Source organism: Diceros bicornis, chromosome 20 (genome assembly GCF_020826845.1).
Source record: "Diceros bicornis minor isolate mBicDic1 chromosome 20, mDicBic1.mat.cur, whole genome shotgun sequence".
Taxonomy (NCBI): Eukaryota; Metazoa; Chordata; class Mammalia; order Perissodactyla; family Rhinocerotidae; genus Diceros; species Diceros bicornis.
This window is the reverse complement of record NC_080759.1, coordinates 62,032,066-62,041,126: the sequence shown is the minus strand read 5'-3', so window position 1 is coordinate 62,041,126 and position 9,061 is coordinate 62,032,066. Positions and strand designations below refer to the sequence as shown.

The following is a 9,061-nucleotide window of genomic DNA, read 5'->3' as shown; positions in this document are numbered from 1 at the left end:
GATGGACGTGGTGTGATGCTGGGAGTGTCTTCTCTGTCCTGATACAATTAAGGAGAGACAAGGTTCTTGCTGCATAGACACCCCTAGTCTGAGGCAGAGCTGGGCCAGGGGCATCTTAAGCAACAAGATGATCCTATCTCAAGATGGAGTGTTATTTTCCACACTTTTGAGATAATCCATTAGCTATACTTAACTGATTAAATGCATACAAGTTTGCTAAAGCAAAAGCTAAATAAGAACCATGTACCTTGGGATGCGAGAGAAAGCAGTCCCTGCACTTTCTGCCTGTCTTTGTGGCAGCTCTGATTGAATAGGGGAATACATCTGCAGGGAAAAAAAAAAAAAAAGAACCATGTAGTCCTGGGGGCATACCATAAATGAAATAAAACAACTCAAAGCATAGGTTTAACGGTAAATTAGTTTCAAATTTTCAAAACTTCTCTTCAAGAAAATACACCTTAAAATGGAAAGAAAAAAGCTATTGACTAGAAAGTGTTTGCAACTCATAAAACAGACAAAAGATTAGTATACAGGAAAACAGAATTTCTGCACATCAATATGAAAATGACAAGTAATCCAAATTTTTGTTTGAAGTAAGAATCTAATTTTATTATTTGCCTATTCCTGAGCCAATGTAACATTGTCTTAATACATGATTTTATAATAAATCTTGTATCTGGTATGGCAAGTCTTCCCAACTTGTTCCTTGTCATCCTCATCCTGGCTAGTCTTGATCTATACTGTACCCTTCCCTGTAAAATTCAGGACCAGCCTGTAACGTTCTACTAAAAACTCCTATCAAGATTCTGATTGGAATTGTATTAAATTTATAAATTATGTTTGGAATTTATCTTCAAAGGAGCAGCAAAGGAATCAGAGCTGACTTTTAATGAAACTATGGGAGCCAGAAGAAAACAGAATGACATCATAAAAATTGTGAAAGAAAAGAAACCCAGCCAACCTAGAATCCTATTGAAGATATCCACCAAAATGAAGGCAGAGTAGAGATGTTTTCAGGTAAGCAAAAGCAGACCTTCACTACAAAACATAACAGAGAGAATTGCTCAAGTTGAAGGAAAACAGCCCCAGATGGAAGCGCAGATTTCAGGAGAAAATGAAGACGATCAGATTAGGAAATAAGGGACAGGAGAACAAGGTACATGGTATCGCGAGGACGCAGCCACGGCAACATGTGATTTCCACGTTTTAGCTATTGTGAATCAGGATGCTGTGAACATAAGTGAGCAAATATCTCTTCAAGACCCTGCTTTCAATTCTTTTGAGTGTATACCCAGAAGTGGAACTGCTGGATCATATGGTAATTTTATTTTTAACTTTCTGAGGAACCACCATACTGTTTTCCATATCAGCTGTACCAATTTATATTCCCACCAACAGTGCACAGGGGTTCCAATTTCCTCACATCCTTTCCAATACTTGCTATTTTCTGGGTTTTTTTAATAGACACCATCCTAATGGGTGTGAGGTGGTATCACATTGTGGTTTTTTTTTTTTTTTTTAATAATTTTATTTTTTTCCCCCAAAGCCCCAGTAGATAGTTGTATGTCATAGTTGCACATTCTTCTAGTTGCTGTATGTGGGACGCGGCCTCAGCGTGGCCGGAGAAGCGGTGCGTCGTGCGCACTCGGGATCCGAACTCCGGCCCCCAGCAGCGGAGCGCACGCACTCAACCGCTAAGCCACGGGGCCGGCCCACATTGTGGTTTTGATTTGCATTTCTCAAATGGTTAGTGATGTTGGGCATATTTTCATGTGTTTACTAGCCATCTGTATATTTTCTCTGGAGAAAAGTCTATTTGAGTCCTTTGCCCATTTTTGAATTGGGTTGTTTTGTTGTTGAGTTTTAGTTCTTTATAAATTCTGGATATCAAATCCTTATCAGATATATGATTTGCAAATATTTTCTCCCATTCTGTGGATTGCCTTTTTACTCTGTTGATAGTGTCTTTTGATGCACAAAATTTTTAAAATTTTCATGAAGTCCAGTTGGTCTACTTTTGATTTTGTTGTCTGTGCCTTTGGTGTCATATCTAAGAAATCATTGCCAAATCCAATATTGTAAATTTTTGCCCTATGTTTTCTTCCAAGAGATTTACAGTCTTAGGTCTTACACTTAGGTCATGCATCCATTTTGAGTTAATTTTTGTATATTGTGGCAGGTAACAGTCCAACTTCAATTGTTGACATTTGGGGCCAGATAATCTTTTTTTGATGGGAACTGACCCATGCCTTGTAGGGTGTTTAGCAACATCCTTGACCTCTACGTGCTAGATGCGGCAGACTCCACTCCTCAATGTGACAACCATAACGTCTCCAGACGTTGCTGTCCCCAGGGTAGCAAAAATCATCCCTGGTTGAGAACCACTGAGTTAATTGAAGTTTGGACATGTGGATATCCTTCAGTTAATGATGTCAAAATGCATTTCATAGAAGAAAGAGTCCGAAGGGAAGTGGGAATTGCCCTAATGGTGGTCGACCGACGATGAGCACCTACTCAGCCTTCTCCTAGCCCCAACTACTCCAGGAGGTGCCGGGGAACTCTCTCTTCCACAAGGTGTTGAGGAATGCACCAGGAGGAGGGCCCCCACATCCTGGACAGGCTCTCTGGTGGCCTTCCCCTGCAGGTCCCAGGTGATGTGTCCACGTCCATGAATTCGTCCCTGTTGCATGGTGGTGAGGGTGCTGTGGTGGGATGGAGCTCCCTGGACTCGTGAGAATACTGGGTGGTGGCACGTATTTGTCAGAGACTGTGTCAGCGCAGCGGCCACAACACGAAATTATAGTCAGTTAAAAAAGTAAATCGAGCCATCCCTGATGGCTTAGTGTTAAAGTGGGGCACTCTCACCACTTCGGTGGCCCGGGTTCAGTTCCCAGCTGCAGAACCACACCACTCGTCTGTCTGTAGCCATGCTGTGGTGGTAGCTCACGTAGAAGAACCAGAAGGACTTACAACTATGATATACAACCATGCACTGGGGCTTTGGGGAAGAAAAGAAGAGGGAAAAAAAAGAGGAAGATTGGCAACAAATGTTAGCTCAGAGTGAATCTTTCCCTATAAAAAAAAAAACTCGAAAAAAAATTAAATCTAGAGAAATTTCTCTTGAGAAAAAATTTGAAGTTTTAAGTGCATGTCAGCATTGTAGGAGGTCTCGATAAAGCTGTTAAAGGATAAAACACTTTCTAGGCCATTGAGCCTTTCCTTTGAAATACTTAGCATTTAAAAATTTGTTTAATTGGGAGTTAGGCTAGGGCTAGTTCTAGTTGAAATCACAGTTAATTTTTGGTTTGTAAGTGGAGGAAAATGTTATGGTGAAAATTTATTTAGAGACTTGTGAATAATTACAAATATAATGTTGTTTTGGGGGTTTGGCTATATAGAATTTATTTATTTGTAAATACACAGTTAAAGGTTTATGGGCCAGTCCACCAGGTACTAGAAAAGAACGGGATTGGAAAACTGGGGACAAGGTGGTCTTGGGGAGGGATGAAGATGTGGACAGAGCCCTCGGAATGAACGCAGAGCATTAAGATATCTGCGTCCCTCCTAAATGCCCGCCAGAGGACACTGACAGTAGGGGGGTCTTTCAATAACAAGTGGACAAGATGACCACAGCATTTGCTCACTGAGCCCGTGAACCAAGCGGCAGAGATGGAGGCTCGGCAGCACCCACGCCCCACACCAAGGCTGGCCTGGCTACTGACGCTGTTCAGTGTCCATCTGCCACCAGCAGAGGCTGAAACCTCACCTCCAATGTGGTCCCGTTGCCTGGGGGAGAGCAAGGCTACCTGGTGACAGGTTAGTTAACCTACAAGCCTCCCATTTGGAGGGGGCTGTAGTTTGTTCTCAATGAGAAAATATGGCACGTTCTTAGACTGAAAGACCCTAGTACTGTAAAATATATTCATCTATGGATTCAATGCATTCCCAATAAAAGTCCAAGTGACTTTTTTTCAGTACTTGACAAACTCATTCCAAACCTTACAGAAGCACACATAAGGCCCCAAAAAGCCCAGAACACTCTTAAGGATGAATGAGGTAGGTGTTATGGACATAACTGTGACCCCATCAATACCTGTATTGGATTCCTGACCCCCAGTGTGGCTGCATTTAGAAATGGGGTCTCTAAGGAAGTAATTAAGGTTAATTGAGGTCGAAAGCGTGGGGCTCTGATCCAACAGGACGGGTGTCCTTATAGAGGAGGAAAAGACACCAGGAGTGTGCATGCACAGAGAAGAGGCTACACGAGGACACAGAGAGAAGACAGCAGTCTACAAGCCAAGGAGAGAGGCCCCAGGAGAAACCAACCCTGCTGACACCTTGATCTTGGACTTCCAGCCTCCAGAACTGTGAGAAAATAAGTTTCTGTTGTTCAAGCGACCCCGTCTGTGGTATTTTGCTAGGGTAGCCAGAGCAGACCAATACAGTAAGGGAATGTGCTCTATTGGGTGTCCAGACTTGAAAAACCATTGCAGTTAAGAGAGTCCGGTTCTGGCGTGAGGTTAAAGGAACAGAGATGGAAGAGAATGGAGAACCCAGTTAGAGTGTGTATGTGGACACCTGATTTGTGACAAGGTGCATTGCAGGCTACTGGAAAAAGGATGATCTTTGTAAGTAAAGGGTGTGGGGACAAGTGAGTGGGGACAAGTGTCTATATGGGGGAAAAAACACCTAGGCATCCATTTGGAAAGATTTCTTAAATAGGACACAAAACACATTAACCGCAAAATATAGATAAATTTAACGACATGAAAAGTGACTCCTATTCCTTTAAAAGACATGATTTTAAGAAAGGAAAAGGCAAGCCAGAGTTGGAGAAGATACGTGACTATGACACACGTAGGTGTCCGGGTTCCGTACAGAGCTCCTAAAAGCAAGAACAAGAAAAGTGGACGAAAGACTCAAACAGGTATGTCATTGCAAAGGAAATCCAGAGAGCTAATACATGTATGAGTTGGCTCATCAGGAAAATGCAAACAAAACCACGGTGAAGCCCAGGTACCACCGGAACAGCTGAGATCCAGAGGTCTGAGAACATAAGAGACGCTGGGAACGCGGAGCATGGGGCAGCTCCTACACCCCTGCTGGGACTCATAAACCCGCCCTAGTCAGGCGGCATCTCCCAGAGTCTGGTGCTCACCTGCCCATGGCTCACGTGTTCTCCTAGCAAAACTCTTGCACACGCACTGCAGGAGCGTGTACAAGAAGGTTTACAGCAGCCCTGGTGGAGACAACCCAGCTGGAGAAAAGCAAACGTCCTCGCGGCAGAGACTATTGGTGCCCCACCCAGCCCAGCCCATCCTCCGACGGCAGCTGCCACCAGCTCATACGTGCACCTTCTGTGGAGGATTGACTGGCTGACAGAAGGGACCTCTCCACCGCAGCCCTGGGAAGTGACGCCCCCTGAAGCCCTTTTTGGCCATTGTTATAGGAACATCTTACACAGTTCACATGCTGAGTGCACAGCTGCGAAGGGACCTTCTGAGGTCTCCATCACTGAAAAGAAGCGGTGACACGGGTGGAAGTCTGTTCACACGAATCCCTTCTGAATTTGTGTTGTCCCAATATCCACGCTTGTGCATAGTGGCGGTGGAAGCTTCAGTCCCTAAAAGTCTGAAACCCTTGTAGGCACGGTCAAGAACTCTCTGGTAATTTCTAGATTGTGACCCTAGGTCTTTGCCCCCATCATCCAGGGTCAGAGGAGGGCTGCACTGGAGCAGCACCCCCACTCCACCTGCCCTTCCCCACACTCAGAGCCTTACCTCCTTCCTCCTGGACTAACCCCACTCTGTCCCATATCTCCGTCTATGCTGTCACAGGAAGCCCTCGACTCCAGACCCACCCTCATTTCCCACGCTGCTCACCCACGAGGCTCTGCTCATCCCTGCCACACGCCGCCCCCGACTCCTAACACTCTTTCATGGCTCGCGGACCACCTCCTCCTCTTTCTAAAAACCACAGGTCACCACATGGGCATTTCCACTCTTCTCCCCAGGATTTTAGCTCCTGTTGGATGTACTCTCCTGTTTAATCCCGGCCTGAGCCTTCTCAACGCTGAAATGCACCCACATGCACCTTCCTGAACCCTTCGCCTCCAGAGCTCCTTCCTCTGCCCCCCGGGCCCTTCACTCCCATGGCCTCATCCCAGACCTCATCCCACCAACCCCTGCACCCCTCCGCAACCCCCACTGCAGCCTCCTACTCCCTGACCGCCCACTAGCAGGGATGTCCAAGCCACTGACTCTCGGCCCTTTGCTGTCCCCTCATGTCCTCGCTCCCCACCCTACGTACCGGCCCACCAGTGTAATCACGCCCGAATTTCCCTCCGCTTCCTCGGCTTCGTCACCTTGGTACCCCCTGGCAAACGGCTCCTATGTTTAAGTCGATCCTATGCCCTCAGATCGCCTCCTGGCCGCCACCTACCGCACCTGCCTCAGCCCAGCTCAGGCCCCAGCGCTGGTCGCCCCTCCTCCCTCTCTGCTGGGCTGTCCTGTCAGCATATAGACAAGCTCTGGGTCCTCCTACCTTAGAAGACAAACCTTCCTTCTGCCTGGCCCCCAACGAGGTACTCCCTGCCCCCCTCCAAGGCACAGCCTATCAGTCCCCAAGCCTCTGCTCCTGCACACACACGGGAGGAAAGGGTTGTCAGCGTCCTGGATAGCCTCATGCCACCTCAAGTGGCTCCCCAGGCCGGTCCTCCCTCAGCCCTCCATGGAGACCCCCAGGCCGGTCCCCATGCCCCCAGCATGACTTCGTCTGTGCTCATGGTCGCCTGCGTGGGGTTCGCTCAGCCCTTGCGCCAGCCATCAGTTCGAGCTACGGGCCGGTGGTCAGCGCTTTCTCTGGTCCACGTCCACGCCTGCTCCCAGATCCGCAGCTTTAGCCACACCTGAACACCCACCACCCCAGGCCGAGGCTTGGGCAGCACTGAGTGCCCCCTTCCCACTTCTCACTGCAAAGAGACGCTGTGAGACCTTCCGTTGGCGACATCGTCCCCCGGGGCTGCGGGCCAGAGCCAGGGCGGCTGTGTGTGGGGAGGTCGTTTAGACCCTTCTCTGCCTGAGGCGGATCTTCTCACCCTGTTCAATTTCCTGCGGCCCCAAAGCCTGTTTCCTGGGCTCCTCTGAGCCCCTTGGATCTTGCTGGATCACACTGCAAAAGGAAGAAAAATCTGACAAACCCTAATGTAGCCTCAAACATCAAAACTTAGTTTTGCTACCCGAGGGAACTCTGGTGGCTCCACTGCAGAGCTGACACAGAAGCCTCCAGGGCAGCCGGCTGCTCTGGGGCTCACAACGTAAAAAGTTCAGTGTCACCGTGAAATTTCATTTGTATTTAAGTAGTTCAACTCAGGCTACAAGGGGAAATTCCCTCTGCTGCTCAAAGGATGACTGTTTCTCCAGGAAGCTGAAAAACCTCATTAATCTAGCTTCCACTACTTTGGAAATTAAAACTACATCCACTCTCCCCGTGTGACACCGTTGGGGCAAATGGTTCTAGGATGTGGACTCTTCAGGTCTTAGAAAGTAATACGGTACATGTACTGTCCGAATATTAGAGGATGCCCCAGTGGGCTCTGGACACCATCCCCAAAGCAAACACCCTTGTGAATGTTCACAGTAAGTGAGAAATAAACACTAGATAGAGTTTGGGTCAGCTTTTGTGCCAAACTTATGAAAAAACTTCCAGTATTCAGTGCTATTTGGGTTTCAGAATAGTAGAAAAGGGGTCGGGATCAGAACGGAGTTTCTTTGCACAGTGGTTGGAAACGGTCCTACCCCCTGTGGAGCACAGGTCAGGGTGGGACCAGACAAGCTGGGTGCCTGTGGGGCATCCCCCGCTCCCAGGCCTGTGTTCAGCAGGTAAATGTAGGCCCCCCAGGCCAGACAGTTCTGCCACACGACACATACTCCGGGTTGACCAGTCCAGTGCACAGACAGTGGCGCTGTGGGGAGTTATCTGGCCAAATCAATTCTCTTTGTGAAAAGGAGGCCATCGAAATCACACGTAACTGAATATACTCTTTGTCTTTCTTACCTTAATCTGATCACCTGCTGGGTGGTCAGTTTTTAATTTAATTTGATACTATAGCTCCCACATTCAGCTTACTCATAGAGATGAGTTATTTGTTCTGTGCAATTTTACCAAGAGGCTACATGCTTTGTAAGGAATAAACACTCACAAATTCAGACTCTGCTAATTTGAAACTTGCGAAAATATGGGGTGGTTGATGTTAATCTTTTCATACCCAGCATAAAAAGCTACATGAATGCATCAGAGTTGCCAGGAACAGTTGATCCACTGTGCAACGGAACACAACCCTCTCTGTGGACACTTGTGCACAGACAGATGGAGGCCAAGCGCACAGGACCTCCACCCACTGCTGCCGAGGGGTCCATTGGGCGGGAGGCGTTGGCAGGACAGTGCCTGCGTGCTCGATAGGTCATTTCACCTCAAAGGGGCCCTTGAAAGCCAGTAGGCTCCACACCGTGGCCTCCCTCCTCACCCTGCTGGGCAGGCGTGGGACTGAGAGAGCCTGAGAGGATGTCAGGGTCTTGGAACACACGATGGGGGGACGTCGAGTAACCAGTGCGTGTCAGCCACTCCCCAGAGGCCTTGGAGGCCCATTTGCTGTTCCAGAAGAACAGTGCCTACTTGCAGAGTGTTTACAAGGCACGAGGAATCATGAAACCAGAGAAGCCCTGTTGATGGAACCAGCACACAGACCCTTCTGGAGGCTTGTTCTGTGAACAAGAGTGGAAACCCTCACACCGGCGTGGTATGCTTACCCAGGTGGGATGAAAAGGCCATGAGGGTCCACACGGTGACGAGGAAGGGGACCCGCACGGAGAGCCACCGCAGGCTGGCCACTGGGAACCCACTGCTGTTCTGGGGGGCAGCAGGCTCTGGTCCCAGGCCCCAGCTGACGACCACCCATGGATGGACAGTGCCCATCAGCCAGGTCAGCAGCGTGAAGGCACACAGGACAGACCTCCGTGCTCGCATGCTGGGCATGGGGTGTGCGTTCCTCACCAGGCTCTGA

At 48.4% G+C, this 9,061-nt stretch overlaps 1 non-coding gene across 1 annotated transcript; it reads left to right on the top strand.

Moving 5' to 3' along the window:
• Positions 1-201: 201 nt before the first annotated feature.
• LOC131419340 (small nucleolar RNA SNORA31) lies at positions 202-326 on the top strand. Its single transcript, XR_009223194.1, has one exon. It is a non-coding gene; the product is annotated as a small nucleolar RNA SNORA31 (small nucleolar RNA).
• The last annotated feature ends 8,735 nt before the right edge of the window (positions 327-9,061 follow it).